Raw genomic sequence first — 20,921 nt, 5'->3', positions numbered from 1 at the left:
AAAAGGAGTGGGAAAGCTCCAACTTCCAGGGAAACAAATGGTTCTGCCTCTGCTCATGTTACACAGGTGTCGCGATAAGACCTGCTGCCTTTCAACTGATTTTACACCTCTAGGGAGTGATGCATCTCTTTGGCAAAACAGTTGTGTTTCTGGGTTGAGTGGTCATTTACTGCATAGTTATCTCTCTTGACTGTTTTTGTATCTAGAACTGATTTAGAAAATCTGTTTCTAACTTACTAATAGGCTGAACAAATGTAGCATGTAAGAAGAAGGCTAATCTGCAACAGTGGGTTGAAACACTTTTTGCAGGCCTCCCTTTTTTGAAATACATTGGCTGTAATGTTGTAGAATTGAACATACCATGTCATTCTCAGATGGTGTGTCACTACAGATAATTTTGCCATGGTTAGATGTGTGAGAACCTACTGAAATTCCTTGGAATGTCATGTTTCATCAAAGAGCTTAACTTGCCTCTGAATGAAAGAGGATTTATAGTGAGGCTGCTACAAATCAGCCTAATTGGCTGAATACTTGCAGCATGAGTTTCTTTCTGACAGCAAAAGAATTAACAGTTTCTGCCTCCTTCCCACAGAAGTTAACCTGTCTTCTGGAATTAAGAACCTTGATTTTTTTCCTCCCCACTGGACAGTTAGCACAAACCATAATTTTAATGCTTGAGAACATAGTTACTCCAGCAGACGAAAGCATTTGCTTGTTATCAGTTGCTTATTCCCAAAATAGCATAGAACAAAAACACACACACAGATTCAGGCTGTAAGAGGCCCACCTCATGCTGTAAGAACATCTCTCAGACTAAATTCTTTCAGAGCTGAGTCTCTGGGGCTGACATGAGGATTTTGCCTATGAGAGGGTGGACACTTCAACCACAACACTAGGATCAGAGGACTTTGAAGAGGGTCAGATGTACAGGTCTTCACTCAAGGTGTGTATGCAGCTGTCCTGTGCCTCTGGAGGTGAGAAGGGTTGGTGTTGGTTATGACACTCTCTACTGACACTTGAGGAAATCATTCCTCATTCCACTGTAGATTTTTCTTGTCAAGGATTAAAAAGTCAGTTATTCCAATTTGGTTAACTAGCTTAAAAAAGAAAAGATAAAAAACCCCAAAAAGACCTCATATTCCTTAGCTCAGGAATGCTGCTAAGTTTATCCATGTTTTAAAAGCAATGTGTCCCAAGTGAGCTACAGATCTTTTACCTTTACTCTGGACAGAGTGTATTCCACATGCACCATGGATGAGAGTTTCCACCCACAATTTTACAATCCCTGTGTTGTGTCAGGTTTCTTATCCAGGGCTAAGAACTTGGCTCCTTCTGTGTATGTATGATTTCTGTCACTGGCTGGGGAATGTAAGATTTGTTATTGTCCAAGCATAAGCATAAATTGGAAGAACAGACTAGAAGGTAGGAGAGGCAAAGCAGACAGCTTGTTCTGGGCTTTTACACCACATGGGATTATCCTCACATGGTACTTGTGCTACAGGAACCTCTCACAGCCAGATGCTCAGAGAGCCACTCCACAAAACCTTGTCAGAGGAGCCACCAAGTTAAATCTACCAGCATGTGGTGTCCAAGCATGGCTTTTGTTGCCTTAACTCGCTGTTAGTGCCAGAAATGGTCTTCAGTGACCCACTTCAGAACTGACACATTCAAAAATGCTGAGTATTGGTGCTGCCCTTCCCATTCCAGCCCAGCTCTGCTCCCAGCTTGGAGGACAGTTTTTCTCCAATGCAGATAAGCTCTGATAGAGACAGAGCTGATGTTTGCTGAGGCACGACTCAGTGCTCATTGAGTTTGTCACCTGGCCAAAACTTGCCAGTAACTCAAATACAGCAATATATTGGGTATAGCAAGGGTGTAAACAGTCTTCCCACACTCAGGAAGACCTGGACAAATTGAAAGAGAGTAGGGAACAATCTGTTGTCATTCTCAGGGCTTTAGCTGAGGCTTTTTAAAATCTCAGCATTATATTAGCACTTGATTCCTGGCTGCTTAATATTCCATATTTGCTGCTCCATAGTGCATTTGCAGTCTCATGTGTCTGGCTCTTATTCTGAAGAGGTTACTCATGTAATCCCTGGGGCAGTGGTACTGCTAAACCCTGCACTCATGTAGTTCTGGCTCCTGTTACCATTTAGGCTTCCAGTTAATAAAAAGGACAAATAAGAGTTGCATGGATGTGCTTGCCCACAGCCATACTGACATGGGCTAGAGTCTCTCCTGGGATCATGAACTGAGCACTGGGAGAGGACAAGTCCTACAAAGAGGTGCTGTTACAGCTTCTGTGACCTTTAAGGTGTTGCTGGTATCCTCCTTGTGTTCCTGGTTCTGCATGTGTGTCACCGTGGGTTGTTTGGGAGCAGAGGGTTATGAGAAATCTGGGATAACGTGATGAAAGCCTTATTCAGAGCCTCAAGTCTGCCCTGTCCAACACTTTATATCCTGCTTCCCTCACAGGACACAAAGACAGGCTTCTCTCTGGTAGAGGCATTCTAGACTAGAAGATACTGGCTCCTTAAATTTGAATTTCTATAGTTTTTAGCAATTAACATCTAGTGGCCCCACTTAACAGCACTAGATCATCTCACTCCTGGAGAAGGTATCCCCCTGGCACTAGGCTCTGTGTGTTGAATGACAGTCAGCCTCAGGAGCTGCCAGCCCACATGGTCCTGCTTGTTTCTTCTGGATTTCCTGAGCTTTAGCCTCTTTTATCTAAAAGCAGGGCAGCAGCCACCATCTCCTTCATGCTGCCCCTCCTCCTTCCTGCTGCTGCCATACTTTCACCAACTAATTAGTCTTTAGGACATTTTTTTAAACTCTGCCTTCCCCAGAGATGAAAAGCCAACACATACTCACTTTGTCTAAACCTGACACTAATGCCAACCAGCCAAGCACACACACCCACACAAGGACAGCAAGGGGACCTGTCTTGCAATTAATGCCTGGGACTGAAAAAAATCCATCATCAATTCTAGCAAAGACTGATAAGGAAAACTCAAGGATAGGAATGTTAAGTCTGTTCCAGTATCTAAAAATTAGCCTCTTGCCTCTGTCACCAAGAGGCTAAAATAAGGTCCTTAAAATGGTTTGAGGTCTTCCAATGAGGTGGTGATATAGGAGAACTTTAAATATCTAATAATAGTAAGTAGGCTATAAGGAACTTTGCCTTCTCTTGAAATACAGCCTATGGTTCTCTGCTTTTAGCAGAACAAAGATACTGCCTGAGGTTAGAACAGCATTAAAGCATGGGGAAAATCTGGTTTGCTGGACTGGGAACACATAGTGAAAGACGTGATTGAAATGCCAAAGAGCAAGTTTAAGACTTCCACCATATTTTTTAGTTTGCTACATGATGATTAAAATCCCTTCTGCACATTCTTTGATTTCCCTCCCCCTGCATCAGCACAGCAAAGGGTGCAGGAGCTCTCAGCAGTGTGTCCACACCAAGCTAAATGCCAAGTTTATCAAGGAGAACTGTGGAGCTCCTCATGAGCAGTGTGCCAGGGTACAAACACTCACCAGAGCTGCTCAGAGCTAAAGTATAGGAGGCAAAGAACAGTTCTGCTGAGAAAGTCATGGCTTGGGAATTATTACATGTTCTGTTTCCAGCTCCTTCAGTCTCTCCCATCTGTTTCAGTTCCCCACAAGGATAAAAAAAGAAAAAGAAAAGAGAAAAACACAAAAATCACAATCCTATGCCTTCTGTCCTTTTATGGGGGAGTGTGTATAGGGAAAGGTCTCCTCTTACATATGCCCACAGCAGGTAAGACAGCAAGAGTCCTGTCCTCACCTTTGGGCTTCTAGGAGTTACTAATATACAAATAATAATAACACCCAGTCATCTTCCTATAATGAGGCAACATATTACTACTTTGTCAGGAAGTGAATGAAAAAAGACTTCCACGCTGTTTCTGAGTGCCTTCACCAGATGGCTTTCCCACACATTTCCTGCTCCCCAGCTCTGGCTCCTGGAGCTGTTTGCTGCCTGTAGCTTGGGTGAGGCTCGTCCTTCCCACTTCAGCTGGGCTTCTTTTATGTTCATGGAGCACAGGGGAGCGATTTCACAACGTCGGGCTCAGGTAGTTTTTGCAATGCAAATCTGTTTCCCGGGGCAGTGGCAGTGTCATCTTGCACTGCTGAAACAGCTCCTTGTGTTTAGAGGAGCGCTGGGCTGCTGTGGCATCGCTCAGAGGGGCCCCCAGTCACCAACTCCTTAAATTCACTCAGCATCTAGAGCCAGCATGCTGCTACAAAGAATGAGGTGTTTCAGTCAATCCCTCTGCTACAGCAAGAACAGGAGCGGCCAGCCCACAATTCTCTAAAGGAGGTATTATTTACAAACCACAAAACCCTCCTTTCAGTAATATTTCAGTTGAAGTTTCTCACTTCATGCTCTAACATGCAGCATGTTAGAGAACTGGGAGGCACTGCCTGGCTATGCTTTGAAAGAAACAGGTTTTTTTTTTTAAGAACAAGCTGACCATAATGTATTCTCCTTTCCAAAGTACTTGTATTTTAAATACATCCTTTTATGGTCAAGAACACACAGGAGAGGCAGGTCTGTTGTCAGGTATTTGAAAGATTTTTCTGAATGGTTGGTTGCTGGGTCTATCAGTATAGGAACAATATTAGTTTTAAGAAATTCAGATTATTCACTGAAAAAAAACTTGTTGGAAGAAGTGTGCTGGGCGAGATCCACTGCTTTTGCCATGCCAGAAATTTGTAGCAATTACACTATGAATTATGTCTTTAATTCCTTATTTTGTCTATACAGGTGCTTAATGCAGGCCTCCTTATGTTTCTTATTTATTAAGTTGTCTCCAACAGCCCAGCAGGGTCTATTGGGAGCTCCATCCTTAGCACAGAGGCAAGTCAGGCTGAATTTAAGTCCTGCTTTGGGGGGTTTATTTTTAACCAGATAAAGATCCTGAGTGAACCTGGGCTAAAGAAGAGTTGCTTTTACTACTATCCCTACATTTCAAAGTGCAGATCAACCACTACACTGAATTATTTTTCATAAAAACTCTCCAGTTTTTGCTCTCCAATGTGTTTATTGCACCTATTCAGTGAGTAGCTTATTAGTAGGAGCTCTACACTTAACTCCTCAAGCACAGAGTCCTGAGTAGCAAATCTTCACCTGCATCACCACTGAGCAGTCCAAATTCACTGGAAGGGGAGATTGCAGCAGAAAAGGCAGCACTGCTTCCTGTTGCAGGGGCTGAAAGACCTGCTTGTCGTGGCGGCTTTGGGGTGCTGCTCACTCCTGGGGGGAAGGCCTTGAGCACTGTTTTGTGCCTGGCATAAGGCACACTTGTGTCACACATGGTGAGGTGAGAGGAAACAAGACACCAGCACCAGACAGAGCCAAACACTGATTCCAGCAAACCTCCCAGTAACCTCATTCCCCAGCTCCCCACCCGTCTGGAGCATCAGCAGATCCTCACGCCACATAGGCAGATCCCTGATCACCCAGGGAATACTAATGAGACAGGCTCCTTCTCTCCAGTTGCTTCTCCTCTAGCAGAGAGCACTTGTTAATAATTCAGCTTCATGCCACATCAGGCCTGGAGTGCTGAGGCTTTCCATGCTACAGCTGTGAATATAGGACGTGACTGCAGCTGTGTGTTCTCACCTGCAGAGTCCTTCAATGAAATTGTTCAGTGCCCTAGAAGGTAATGGAGAAACACCTTGAGGTCACTGCTGAGTGGCACTTACTTACCATCCCTCTGGGAGAGCAAGGAGAAAGGCTCAACCCTCTGCTGAGAGTCAGTCCAAGCCTGCAGCACCAGTTAACCCCATTTTAGGACACACAAAGCTTTGTGACCCAACAGGAACAGGGCCATCCAGAAATCAAGGAATAAATACAGGAAGTGCCAAAGTAATTTCAGCAAACATGAGGGGGAGCACCCCTACAGAATTTGCTCAAGGATTTTGCACACACTCATTTAATGAAAGATTTTTACCTTTGAGTCTGATAGCACTTATGGAATGGGCTGGAGTGGTAGGACAAGGGGGAATGAGGACAAATTAAAAGAAGGGAAATTTAGGTTAAGTATCAGAAAGAAATTCTCTCCTGTGAGGGTCCTGAGACACTGGAGCAGGTTGCCCAGGGAGGTTGTGGCTGTCCCAACACTGGCAATGTTCAAAACCAGGTTGGACATGGCTCAGAACAGCCTGGTCTAGTGGGAAAATTCCATGCCTGTGGCAGGGGAAATTGGGACTAGATCTGTAAGGCCCATTCCAATCCCTTAACATTTCGTGCTTCTATGAAAGCTGTGCATGGAATAAAACAGGGACTCATGAATAGCAAAGCCCTCACTAGGAAAAGGATTAAACTACTGTTTAGATTAGAAACAAAAAAATGTTGCTGTTAGGGTAGTGGAGCTCCTGGGCAGAAGGATGGCATCCCTGTCCCAGGGGCTGGGTGGGACCCTCATCCTTCTGTGGGGCAGCAGAGCATCCCCTCCGTCCCCGGGAGCCCTGGCTGGCTGCTGGGTGGCAGCACGGCATGTCCCAGCTGGTGCTGTTGCCGTGGCAGCCGGGAGCGATTTCTGTGCGATTTCTGAGCGATGCCGCGGCAGTGGGGACACGCAGGGACCGCGCTGTGACGTCCGCGGCGGGCGGGCGGTGGCCGCGGCCCGTCTGCGCCCCCGCGGGCTCGTTCGCTGCCGCCGCGTGTTCCCGCGCCGCCTCTGCATCCCCCGCGGGAACACACCGCCCTTCCTCCTCTGCTCACGGCAATTCCCCCCCGCAAAATCGCGCCGGAGCTGTACCAGCCCAAGGCAGCCTGTTTGTACCATCCGCAGTGAGCTCCCGAGCCTGCTGGGACAGGTAAATATTTTATATCCTGGGTGACCCTGCTGGGCTTGGCACAGAGCATCTCCTGGGAGTCCAGCTCGGGACATGGCACCAGAGAAATGATTGTCTGCCCGAGCCACTGAGCCTCCACGCTGTGCACGGCTCATCTCCCACCCTCCGAGGCTCGTCGTACCTGGATGGAGCAGCAGAGGCTGCCCCGGGAGACATCACGAGCCACACCTCCTGTCCCACCACCACCCCCTTTCAGCACGTCTGCAGGAATGAGTGGACAAACACACGTAGGTGTAAAGCCCTTGGTAGTCAGCCATACACTGTTCTTCCCTGCATTTCAGCTGAGCCCAGCTCATAACCCAGTTTTCTCCTCTGGCAAGTGGTCCTAGAAGAGATTTCAAAAGTTCGTGCAAGGCTTCTCAATCTTGAGACATCAGCAACACCACTAATCTGTGAACATCTGAAAGCCAGAATCCAGCATAAAACTGAAGCTGAATCTGTCCTGGAGTAAGAAGATAAAATCCTGAATGAGTGCTTTCTTCCTCTCTCGCACTGCACTAAAAATTTTGAGTGGCTATTTTGTTTACATCAAGATTGTTTATTGGAATTGTTTTATTATGCAGTAGCTCAGAGGTAGGAACACATGGGCAGAAGAAATTTTTTCAAACTATTTCTGCTTGTTCACACTTGCTGTAAACACTTCCTCCAGGAGATTCTAGAAAGTAGGACACAAAAGGTGCTTGTATCCAGCCACTGCATTTCTAGCTGGAACCAGAGACAAACATGATTGAAAGCTTTGCAAATAGCTACATAAGAAAAAACCAATTAAAAGCATTTGATCTTTAAAGACCCATTCTGGGTTATAAAGTTTGCACACCTTATAATTAAAGTCTTCTTTTTTCAAGCAGGCTTGCTTTCTGTAAATGCAATTTAGTAGACAATAGCTCAAGAGGGAAGTCTCTTCTACACTGAGAGGGTTTTGCCAGCTGTACTGGGTGCTCTGATTACCCATGAAATCAGAGGCCTCTTGCAAAACAGCCAAGAGCTTAACCAACAGTTTGTTTAGAATGGCATTTAGCAGAACCCAGTTTATTTTGAGCAGAGACACAGGATCAGCAAGATGCTCTTGTTGACTTCTGATGGCCACAATCCAGTAGAGCTGGCTCGTACTTGGCAGCACCACCAGAGGAATGGAAAATGCCACCTCAGACAGGGACACAACAGTATCCAGAGGCAAGGGTACAACAGAAAACAACTGACATAAGTCAAGGGACCTGCCTGTCAGAGCAACTGGAGTAAAAGGCTGCTCATAAGCAGCCCAAAGAAGCATTGAATTTGGAGGAGATACAGGCTGGCCTCACAATCTCAGTAGTTATCCTTCTGCAGAGGCCCAGTTCTGTAGATGCCAAGACCTGCAACAGATTTCCATCATGGATGGGATCCCTGTCAGTGTCTGAGGGGGGACTGCTGAGGTCAGAAGTGTTGGGAACAACTCCATTAACTGTTCTTGCCCTCTCCTAGCTATTCTTGCCTGGAAGGTTCTAATGTTAAGCATGGAAAGAACATTTTTAAAAGGAGGGACTGCTTGGATAGTTTCAGCTGGGTTATGACTCTACCAAGATTAGCACAGTAATGCAGATGTGTCATAGATGCAGAGCTTTCACAGAACACTTACACGATCTGCTGATGTTTGGGTAACTAAAGCATCCAGCTCATTGGATTTACCCTTTAAATGGAATCCTGCACTTCCTTTACACTTCAGTGCACCAAGATAACAAAATTTAACCTTGTGATTGCTTTGTTCTCTACATCCTTTAAAGCCTGTTCCTGAATCCACTTCCAGACTTGGCACAGTTTTGTAGTGACAGGGGTGCTCTTAGAAAGCTGTTCCATTTGGCAACTATTTAGCCTGAGCTGTTCCTGGTTACTTGTTGAATAAAGCACCTTTGTACTTGGCTGTCTACGAGCTCAGATCAAGGAAAATTGAAGTCTTCTACAATTCAGGTGTAGACCAGCAGATTTGTCACTCACACCAGGACCATTAGACAGGTACAAATCTTAAGACTTGCTGGAGGGATGGGTCTGTATTTACAGAAGAGATTCATAGTCCTACTGCTTTTGCAGGTGATGTGTTTCAGGACAAAAATACCCACAAATTTCAAGAGAAGGGCACCTTTTGGAGAAGTACCTAAAGAGTTCTCCATTGTTTCCTTTACTTGGTTAGCAAGGGATTGACATAGATTTTATTGGAACATCAGGAAACTGAGGCACTGACAGAATTTTTAATGTAAACCAATGAACAAGACCCTAGTGAATGAAAAATCTCCTCTCCACTCAGGCAGAGTATACAAGAGTTTGAACTTTTCCCTTGATCTTATAGAATGAGGATGAACTGGGGTGGGACTTTTTGTTTGCTTTTAAGATGTGGAATAGGAATTCAGTGCTCTATGTCCCACACTGACAGCATGACAGGGTAAGGCTAGTGCTCAGACCTTACTTCTTGACTGAGTATAAGCTTTCTTTATTCTTCATGTCCCTTAAATAAATGGCCATGTGCATTAATTGAAGCATAAAAGTTAGACTGGTATTAAAAAAAAAGAGCTGTAAGTTTGGCTGAGTAGAAGAGATGGCCCAGAGACTCTACAAGGTCTCCATCAAAGGAAACTTTTGGGAAGTGGCCAAGTAGACACCAGTCAGGGAGGGCTGACCAATTTTTGCACTGATACAAGAAGAACTAGGCAAAGTTAAGTCTGAAGGAGACCTTCTGAGGTTTTCCTTTTATGCAGGGAAGAGTTTGACTAACATCAAGTCGTGTCTTCTTGCTATTTATGAATACTAAAGAATGAGGCAGAGAAGCCTGAGGGAATGCTTACAAGGAATGTGTAATCTCAAAGGCTTTGGAACTGACTTGCATTTTAACTCTACATGGACATAAAGTAATGAAAGGGTGAAAACAAATGTAAACAGGGTATTATTCAAAATGTTTGAATAGACTCAGATTTTGTGGGAGTCATACTTTCAACAGATTTATGTTTAGAAGCCAAATGAGAAAGCCTGCAATGACCATGTTTGTTTAAAAGAGATCATTGGTAGAATGTAGCAGTGTGATATTTGTCTAAATAACATCTATTGATCGGCTATGAAGTTGCACAGGGATTTGCCAACTCAAACTATTCCTGTAGGCTTGCCTCTATTCCAGAGATATTTATTTCCCTAGGCTTTACGGGATGTTGTACTTCACTTTTCACACAAATTCTCCCTAAATGTTGTGCTGCTTAGCATTTATTTCACTCTCCACCTTAGCACAAGGAAGTCTAGTGAAGTCTAACTCATAAATATTTAAAGCTTTAAGAGGCCCAGGCAAATGCTTATGAAATTTATTTCATTAATGCCACCTCTTCCTGGGGCCTTCCTGTGCCTGAGGCACTGCTGCCATGGGCACAGGCCCTCACCCTGCAGAGCTGCAGACAAGGAGGGGTCTCTGAGGCTCGGGCTGCTTTATCAGCAGAAGCTGCAATAAACCAGTTCAGGCATTATCCAATCCAGCAGCTCAATTAATCTCTGCTTACCCAGATTAACTCTGGCATCACGAGACACAGCCCACCAGCTGCAGACTGACTCTCAGCATCTCCCTCTTTCAAAGGAGTTTTTTGCATAAGGCGTTCAAAACTTGGGAAATTCCTTCTGTCTTCCCATCCTTTTTAATCCTCCATCAAGAGACAGAATCAGAGACTACGAAGGTCAAACTGGGGGAGAGGGAAGGAGACAGGCAGCTTTCTCCCTCACTGCACGTTACTGCCTCACCTCAGCACAGCAAGGGAAGATTTGGACAGTGTGGGACAGCTCCAGGTCACACAATTTTAGTGCTCCTGGTCCCAGACATGGGCCTCTTCCAACCCCTCACCCTTTTTATGGCCAGGGAACACCCTGCCAAGGAAATACTTTACTGTGTGAAACCAACAGTGCAGAAGCCTTTCCAAGCATGAGCTTGTTCAAATGAAGGTATTAACTCTCTGGCTTATTTAATTTCCCTAAGCAGAGCTATAAGGCACCTCAGGTCAGGGAAAGTGGCATAATTGCCCAAAATGCCTGTCTAGGCCCGCATACCAAGTGGGCCATGATGCTGACCCTGCCCACAGCTTAGTGAATGTGACACAAGCACCCAGAGCCAGGTGTCTGTGGTGCAGCTGGGCTCACCCTGCAGGAGGAGGAATGAGCTGGCTGGCTGTAAAGCCATCAACAAAGCACACACACCTCCATGCCTGTGAGTATCTGCCCACCACCTCCACTCTTCCCTCCCCTCACACCACTTGACATCCAAGACCTTTGCGTGAGGCACCTGTGAGTATTTCAAGCATGTGGAGTGGACAGTTTTCATTAAGCCTCTGTCAGACTGAAATGGCTTCTTTACACTGTTTATCCTTGTGTATGCTCTGCTGATGCCACAGACTGCAGGTGGCTGGACAGGGAACTGACAGCACTGCAAAAGCCTTGTCTGTCCTTCCCCATGAAGCCTTGGAGTGACTGCCTAGAACAGAAGCTGGACAAGATTAAGAGAGTAACAGTAGGTATTTATTAAGGGCCTTCAATAGGTACACCTTGGCCAGTCAGAAGCCTCCCAGAGGCTACACCTAAGATGGATGATGGTCACAAGTTTTCCAGACAAAGTTTGGCCCATTTGCATATCAGGGTTCAATTTCAGGTAATGAAGTAATTTACCCCCACTTTGCTTCCCCCCAATTCAGTTTTGTTTATACTTTTCAGGGCCTGAGGCTGTAGGGTGTCCTTGAGTTTTAGACTTAGAGGAATTGTTTTGCCTGACCAAAATGTGAAGACAGTAGTTAATACTTTATATGAAGTTTAGAGTTATGCACTAATGCAGTACAGGATTGGAAACATTAAGGCTAAAATCTTAAGGCATCACCCACAGCACTGGATGAGGCCACCACAGGATAAAAGGAAAAAAACAAGCTGCTACTGCTTTAATTTCACAGGGAATTTTTTTGCATGTGTACCAGTCCTCCATATTCATCACAGAAGAGGTAGTACTTCAAAGGCACTCAGATAATCACTTCTTGGTGCATTCCACCAGCATCGTTAGGCAAATGTCCATAAATACCCTTCTCACATATCTTGTTTCACTCAGATTATCCTTGTCTCCTTGGCAACTGTCAGATGATGTGTAATGCTCTCAGGGATTAGCCCCAATGAGCCTTATAACCCTCGTGTAAATTCCACTCTGTGAAGGGACCTGGCCAAAACACTCATTTCCTGGTAATGTTTAATTGTTGCCATAAACAATATTATGTCTTAGACCCTTTCAGCAAACCTGAGTAAGGGTGAAAACCAATAGAGAGCTTTTTACCTGGTAGTATTTGTCTTGTCCTCCAAATAAATAAGTTTGAGACACAAATATACTCGGTGTTTCACAGCTTGACATGTAAAGCTGTATTTTGAATCAGTACTTGAGAGAAGGCTCGTGTTGAAAACTTGGCTCTAATATCTTTATCTCCTTCGTCCCTTGTTGTTAGTGGGATCACACTGGGAAATTCCAAATCCCTGCAAGAGCTTAACAAAATTATGCTTCACTTTAACCTTTTGATTTCTGAAAACTGTCTGGGGTTCAGGCCATCACTCGGTATGCACACACTGACATGGGTTGTACTGAGACTTTCTGCCTCTGAGCAAGCAGCTCTGGGTTGCACCCTTGTGCCCCACTGCTCAGGCAGAAATGACCAAAGCATCAAGCTTCAACACATGCTGCACTTGCATGAAGCTTGTCTCTACTCCACATGGTGTGTGGGTCTGCTGAAGAAGAAGTTTGGTGTCTCATGTGGCATCCTGGACACTCAAAGCCAGCTTTTGCCATGTGTGGCACTGACATGAGACCTGTCTCCAGAGAGGAGATGCAGAGAGTGCCAATGCATGGAGCTGAGCCACGCTGCATTACATACAAGTGTTGAGAGTTCAAGATCTAAGTGATAAAAGCTTACCTGTGCTGCAGTATTGACATGGTTAAACCACTTGTTCCTTCTTCAGTCCACTCAGTTCTTTATAACTTTCCAAACTGGGGATATCTGCTCTAATTCAACACAACAACAAAAAGTATCTTTAAGCAGAGCCAAGGAAAGAAGGCTGAAATCAGCACCAGCCTCAGGAACAAAACCAAATTCAGACATACCATGACAGAAATAATAGTATTTCTCTAATTAAGCAAACAAATCTCTTGCACAGCATTGTGTCTAAAAATGAATTCAACAATGTGCCATGGCTGATATCTCTTAGATTACTCAACTAGAGAGAGCTGAGAGAGAAGGGATAGAAACATTCCAGGAGGCAGGTCACCAAACAGCCAAGCCAAGGGGTGATGGGGAAGCCAGTGTAAGCAGGGCAGTGATAGGCAGAAGAAAACCCAAGTCCTGGCACAGGCTGGTTAGCAGTGATGCAGCCTGATTTTTTTGCATGCTTGTGTGGACCTGTTTGCTCCCCAGCCATCTGCCAGCTCCAGCACACACCTCACCACATGCAAGACTTGCAAGGAGCAGGGAAAGGGATCAGTGGCTTAAGGCAGGTGATTTTTAGCACTGATAGGATGAAAGCCCTCCTAACTCGCTCACATGTCTGTGTACTGGCAGAAGCTCTAAGCAGCACCATTTTAGACACTCCAGCACACAGCAGGGGCTCGGGAGATTTAGTGCTGCTACCACTGGCTTGTGCACATAGAGAAATTCAGCTACAGCAGCAGGAGTAATAAAAACTGCTAAGAGCTGAATACCACACTCTCCTCTGTCGCTGGTCATATTACTCTTGATTTCAGGCAGCAAGAGGAAGAGAAAGTTAATCATTTATGTGCAGCAAAGCTAGGGAAGATCCCAGTTTAAAATCCTACTGTAGTAGCAGAAGAGATGGAGTAGATCAGCCCACAATTAAGTGCAGGAGAATCCACACACACTCAGGCAAGGCAGCCCTCTCTGCTGAAGATAAAGTGATAAATGAACATACCTGGAAAGCAACGAAGGTTGCCACAGGTCAAGTATGAGCATGCTCAAACAGGGCTTTGAAAATGAAGCACATTCCCAACAGCAGCTTCTCAGGGAGTCTCTGAAGCTGAAGAACAGCTGCTGCCACACCACTTTCATTGTGTTTTTCTTGTTCCACCTTACAGCTGGTCTCCTGTTCCCTATTTTTGGCCCTAGGCAGGGTCAAAAGGCACATGCACAGGGTACATGTCATTGGTACTGACTTCTACTTAAAAACACCAAAGCCAAAAGCAGCAATATTTTCCCTAAAGAGCAACTGTAGGGAAACTCTCCTTGTTTACAAACTCTGCCTCTCCAAGACAAATCACTGAGGGTGAATGGGGAGCTTTGGTGAAGGAAGGAATTATGCTTCTTACCAGCCAAAGCCTCAGCTGTGAAACCTTCACAGAGAAAAAAGATCTTTTCTCAGCATCAAATACAGGACAGGCTGCTAATTCTGTCTGTGCAGTGTTTCCCAGTCTAAGACCTTGAGCAGTGCTTACAGGTTTGCAGACAGCCCCACTCCAGGGCTGTGGGTCAGTCCCAGACCTGCCTGGCACCTGCTCCAGCTCAGCCCAGGCTTGCTGAGAGCTGGCTGTGTTTGCATGGAGTCAGTTGTCAGAAAGCAACAGCCTCTGTGCCAAAAAACCTCAGCTTCAGTGGCTCTTATCCCTCTAAGCAGCATCTTAGACAGTGGGGGAAAGGGCTTTCACTTGAATGACACCTGACCTGGATTTGCAAAACCTTGGCTACAGGTACAAGTCTGGGTCTAACATGTTCGTGCCAAACTGGCTGTCCACAGCCAAGCACAGCTTTTGTAACGCTTTCAGTGGACTCTCTCCCAGGCAGTTACTCTAACAGAGCTGCTGGGATGTTGCTGCAGCAGTTTTTTTCTTCCTTCAATAATACTGCATTTCTTTTCCATCAGAAAAATAGCTGAATACATGAAGGGTTGGTGACTGAGGCATCTTCCCCCATACAGTACCATCCATACTTTACCTTTAGTGATATTCAGATACACTAAACCCTGAAACTCATACAGAGAGGGGCTCTTTCCAGTCCCTGACAATGATTCCCCTGCATGTGTATGATTTGGCAGAGTATAGTATCTTTTATACACCATCCCACAGCATGTGCTGCACCCACCTTGTTTTTTCAGCTAAGTTTCCTCTCCACATCTATTTGTATTATTTTTTATTTTCAAGCACAGCCTGTTGTAGGACTTAAAGTACCAAAATGCCATCAACTTTGTCAAAAGCTCTTATGTCAATAAAATTCATGCAAGAGCTTTTTAAAAGCAAGATTGTAGGAGGACAAAGCTGCAAGGAGAGATCCATATTTCCAGACCCTCCCTGCATCCAGACACTGGCCACAGCTGCAGCCATGCAGTCTCTCCAGAAGAGCACCTCACTTGCCAGGCTGGCACATGCATAAGATCTGGCCACTTGCAGAAGTACTCAAAAGCTTCCCAAAAGCTGGGTTACCACAGGTGTGGTTTGGAAAATATATCTTCAGCTTTGAATACACCTGCTGTGAATTTAGGCTTTGGCTCACACTAGAAATTACTATTGCATATTTGCCCCTGTGTACAGCTGGGGAGGTGCAGAGTGCTCGAAGGCCAAGCTCTGGCCTGAGGATCTGGGAATTAAAGTCCTAATCCCCTCAGTGTTTACATCTGTGCACTGCACAGAAGGTAAACATGCTGTGTTCCAGCATCTGCTGCACCTGCACCCACAGGCTCAATCTGGGTGGAAACAGAGCAAAGCTGGGCTAAAAGGAGACAGAATTCCTGTACTTATTACCCATGTTAATGCACTAAGTATAGATTCAGCTTCAGCAGATCAAAGTGCTCAGATGTTATTACTAACACATTGTAATTATCTTTTGTCAGCAATCACCAAGAGCAAGGTCTGCCTTGTGCTCAAAGGCTGCTCCAAAGACCTTATGCTCTAAACAGATCTTTTCATGATGTCAAGAGGGAGAACAACTCAGATATAGCTGGAGGCTGCCAAAGTACAGGAAGAAGCACTGCTAAGTTAAAGGGTATCTCTCCAGAAGCTTTTTGTCTGCAGGCATTCAGCAGAGTTCTTTTGTGTTTAGAAGGACAGATCAAATACTAGCTGACCAAAAAATATTTTCAGGTAAAATGTTACTTAACAGCTCCAGAGCAATCCTTTAAGAACATAGATTTGTGCCTTTTTATTTGAGTGTTGCAATGTGACACGCTGCCATATGAGTCCCATGGTTTCAAGTCCATCACAAAGTTTCCAAAACTTTCCAAAACTTTGTGATGGACTTGCTCATTTTTCTGGCATTCCCTTTTCATGTGTGACTCTATTACACCTATCCATAGTTAAAACATTTAGTGAAGAGGAAACTTTATTGGAATAGTTTGAAGCTGAGGCTTTCATCCTGGCCAATATTCACTATAGGGTTTGGGTTTCTTTATTTTTCCACAGACAGCAACCACAAGTTCTACTCTATTGGCTATGAGAAATCAGCCTTCTGCACAAAACACTTGCACATCTTGCTTTAGTCAAGCCAAGCTGCAAAAACCACTTCTTAGCTCTTCTTCCTCTCACTTTTGAAATAAATTTATCAAGTTTTAAAGGCAATGAGCAAACACACATGAGCACCATTTTTAAGAAACAGCCTGATAGAAGTTATTTGGAATCAAACTTTGCAGGGATTTAAAAGCTAATCAAATATGTCCAGGTCAATCTACCATAAAATTTAAATATACATTTGAGAAAATGTTTTCTCTTCCTGTCTGAAGACTTCCTGGGAGAGTTTAATATATTTTAAACCAAGTCCTTGAATTTTGTCCCAGCTTTTTTGGCATTCACTCATTGTATTTACTACTAATAAATCCTAAACCAGTATATTGTGAGCTTAACATGGTGTACACATGAAGATTTCAAGAGCAGACAGAGCTGCTAGTTTACCATCACGTATTAGATATCCCCAGAAGAACTCAGTTAATTTGTCTTGAAATAAAGGGAGGAGTGTGCTTAAAGCCAGAGCAGGAGACTGTAAGAAGCTTAATTATTGTCTCTTTCTTCCAGGCACAACCATTAGGGTTTGAGCACCTCCAGGTTTAAGGTCTTAAGACTAAAATGATTTAGTTAAAAAATTAATTCAAGAATGGAGATTGGCTGTCCTGACTTCAGGCTACCATGGAAAGACAGCAAAACCTCTCAGAGCAGGAGGGAATGTTACATTTCTTTGTCTCCACCATTGTAGCCTTCTTCTTAATTTTTCAAAAGGTTTTAATTACCAGGTTAAGTGTTCATATTTCCAGTTCAATTATTTCCAAACTAGTCAGGCATTTTGTATTTCAATGTCCTCTCATCTGACCCACACTTTTGGCTCACTAGAAAGTTACTGGAAGAAATATTTCTCAGCCTTTAGCTCATGTAGCAAAGACAGACTGAGCTCCTGCAAATCTGGATTAAAAACCTACATCAAAAGTAATGGCCAAAATGGTCTATCAAGATAAAATATGCCTTCTTCAGGGAGGAAAAAAAAAAACTTATTAGTGGAAATTAAATATTAGAAATGCATTGGAAGTTATCTCAGAGAGCAGACCACAGAGTTTACTGCTGCAAAACATGAACTGTCCAGCTTCCAAACTGTACCATTCCCTCTGCTAGTGCAATACAAAGCTTCAGGCACTGTGCTCTTGCACAGGCACAAGGGGAATGGCAAACTCTTTAACCTGAAGGTCCCAGACCCCCTTGCAACAAGGGCCAGGCTGTGCTGCAGTGAATTAATGTGGTGGCTCCTCCCAGCTCCACCAGACTTGATTATTGCAGCCTATCTGCTTCCATGTGCAATAGGTAACAAATGCTTCACTCCAGGTGATGTGCAGCATCCCCACAGAACTAGACAAGCCTGCTGGTGTCATATGTTACTACCCTAAACCTCTCACCATCCAGGAGCCAAACAGCTGCCAACAAACCCTTGTTCAGCTCTGTGCAGAGCCCCACAACAGACACAGTGCAGAGCTGTCTCATCTCCCACACTTCTTCTGCAGAGCAGGATTTGCACACTGAGAGCAAGAGCCACTTCGTGCACTACTTAGCATGGTGTGTCCTCCAGGCACACTTTGTCCTCTGAATTATCTCCAGTGCTAATTTATTGCAGCATTCAAAGCATCGTGCCTCCTGCAGTCCCTCCCACAGGAAGCTGGCTGACTCATTTTTCCATACACTCTATTTTCTTCTCCACAAGAGCCAAATGTTTAGGTCAAGAATAAACCACCAAAAAAAAAAAAAAAGGAGGCTCGTGTTTAAGCACCTCCTAAAAAGCCCACAACCACTTGTGAAGCTCTTTCTTTCATTCAAACAACAGACCTAGAAGTGTTACATGCAGGTAGAGTTACCCCCATATGGCACCCAACTGCCCTTGCTTCTGTTCTGAACAGCAGTTCCTAATCCTGTAAATTGATTTAGCCCAAGCTAATGGTTTTTGGCCTCAATCAGACACTTATCTGAACACTTACTAAAACACAAGATGAAGGCCACCATTTTACATTCATCCCCCTAAGCTCTTTCCCAAAGCATTCAGATGCTTGCCTTGCACACTGGTTCTGATATATCACCTTACCTTACAGGGAGATTAAAAAAGGAACATTGCCAGGAAACCCCATCTACTTTTTCACACTTTGCTTAGTGATGCAGCAAAAGTCCACTGTCTTTGTTAAAATGACTTTTCAAGGACACTTGAAACGAAAAAAAAAAAAGCAGCAGTAGCTTTTCTCCATCTCTAGCCACAGTTACAGTCCTCCAGTCACCAGAAATACAGGAAGCAAACAGAGTCATACAATGCAAACACTTTTCCTTCCAAAAAGAAGAAATCCAGCTTCAGCCTGAGAAGAGCCAAGGATTGTAGATGTTTCCATCAAGGAACTAAATATCTCCATTCTTAACTCCACCTCAAGAAGCAGGTGCCAGACCACCCCACCCCAAACTACAAAGCCCCAGGTGCTCGCTGCTCTCTCTTCCTGCCAGCTGGGCCTCTGCCTCTCAGGTGTGAGGCCTCAGAGTTGATTGGCATTAACCCATTGCCACCCATTGCACAAACAGGGCTTGTTGAGAGGAAAGGCATTCTTGGGGTTTTTTATGGTTAAACTCAGGTAAATAGGAGTAAGGTTGAAGGATACACTATGCATTTCCCATTTGTCCTACAGACAGTAAAGGGAACAAACGTGCAGCAAAAATGTCTCACTTTTATGCAAGCAATTCAAGTTTGTATTCTTGTATTTCCAAAATGTCAAAACTGTGGAAGTAGTGCAGAGCTTAGTATAAGCTGCCACTGCTGCCCTTTGTCTCACTGAATCTTCTCAGAATAGGTTTAATGCTGCAGCTGTGAGACTTTTCCCATCACTAATGTGTCCCCAGCTGATGCTTATAAAAGAGTCATAATAGTGCCTTTCCTCCATTACTCAGTCTCCTTGCTTTGGCAGTCCTTCGGATCAAGATCTCTGATTTCCTTTCTTCTTGACAGGTTCATTTTGTGCAAAAATAACATTCTTTGTTTACTGTTTTGTCCCGCTGCCCTGTTGTCAGTGTAGGGCCCTCCACCCAATGGAGCTGGCCTCTGGCAGCTTGTTTCCTGCCAGAGGGAAAGCTCATCAGCCTTAAATCCCCCAGCCTGGGCAGTAGCAGAGTGAAGGATGAGGAGAGGAGGATTTGCAGGGATGGGGGCAGTGCTGGGTCTCACCAGCACTTCCCAGCTCCACTGTCCTGTGCTGCACTGGGGAGAAGCAGGAGGGGGTCTCTGGAGAAGGCCTAGCCAAATCCTCTCCTACTCCTCCTTCAACCACGAGGGTGTTTCACACACTTTTGACCTCAGCTATCACTGGCAGAAGGTGTTCTGTCCTTTCATGAGTGCATTTTTCCAGAGGCGGTGAATGACAGGCTCAGCCCTGCCCGCAGAGGGGCTGGGGTGGAACTCACCATGTTCCCCCTGGGGTAGCCCCAGCCTCACTCCAGAGGGTCTCTCAGCCCCCCAGCAGTGCCTGGGCACCTGCAGCAAATCAATTCCACCCCTTGTCTCAGCAAAATACTGATTTCATAATAGGTATTAAAATATTCATTCACTACACATCCTTCACAGCTCCACTGGTGACATCAGCCCCAAAAAAAACTCCTCACACCACAAAGGAAACAGCACCATCACAACCCCACCAGGGTGGGCAATATCCACCCTCAGTACAGTCCCATCCTTTCCCTCACCACAAAATTCCCCATTGCTAATCCAGTCCCAGGCAGTGGCTGGTCTGAGCTTTGCCTTTTTCTTTACTGATCACTGTTTTAACTTCAAATTCCCCTAGTAGTGTGTAATCTCCCAGTCTTTGTCTCAACCCACGAGCTTTTAAATCTTATTTTCTCCCCCATTGTTGAGAAGGGGGGGTGAGAGCAGCTGGGTGGGCATCTGGCCAGCCCACCAGGCTGCCACTGCTCTTCTCCACAGAGAATTCCACAGGGAATCAGCAAATACAAGCTGAAGGCCTCAAGAGATAAATGCAAGCACCTCTATTATGTAAGAACTTTTCTGGATAGGCTAATGTTTCAAATAACAATTTGAAGTTGACCTGCATTCAAAGCTTTGCTAAAAATCTCTCAAAGATTCCCAAACTGAGCAACTTCCAGATGTGCAAAATATTGATGGTGGCTTATGGTGCCAATGTGCCGAGGGCTGGGAAACAGCCAATTTATTGGCATGGATCAAGTATCCCAGGAAACCAGGCTTCTTCCAGCACCAGGATGCTGGCTGCAGTGGCAAGGCAGCAATCCCAGTCCTCTGGGACTTCCCTCAGAAACCAGATTAACAATTTTTTTGTAAATTATTAATCTAAAGCAATTTGTTGGTGTTGTTGTTTCCTGCTCTGGTTATGTTTTAGTAGCCAAATATATTTTCCTTCCAGAGAAGAGCTGGGAATCCAGGAACCTGCAGCCAGGGGAGGCAGCAATTAGTGGTTTGAAGTGTTAATGGGACCACAGTGGGAACTGGAAGTTCCTTGAACTCAGCTATTAGCAAATTAATAAAAGGTGTAACACGCTCTCCTGA

General features: G+C 44.8%; 1 protein-coding gene across 2 annotated transcripts in view; it reads left to right on the top strand.

The window, feature by feature from the left end:
* The window catches only part of BICDL1 (BICD family like cargo adaptor 1), a 48,621-nt gene that overhangs the window by 5,264 nt on the left and 22,436 nt on the right, over positions 1–20,921 (top strand). The window lies entirely within an intron of this gene.

The sequence above is a fragment of the Taeniopygia guttata genome, chromosome 15, assembly GCF_048771995.1.
Source record: "Taeniopygia guttata chromosome 15, bTaeGut7.mat, whole genome shotgun sequence".
Lineage (NCBI taxonomy): Eukaryota > Metazoa > Chordata > Aves > Passeriformes > Estrildidae > Taeniopygia > Taeniopygia guttata.
This window is presented reverse-complemented; position numbering and strand designations above follow the sequence as displayed.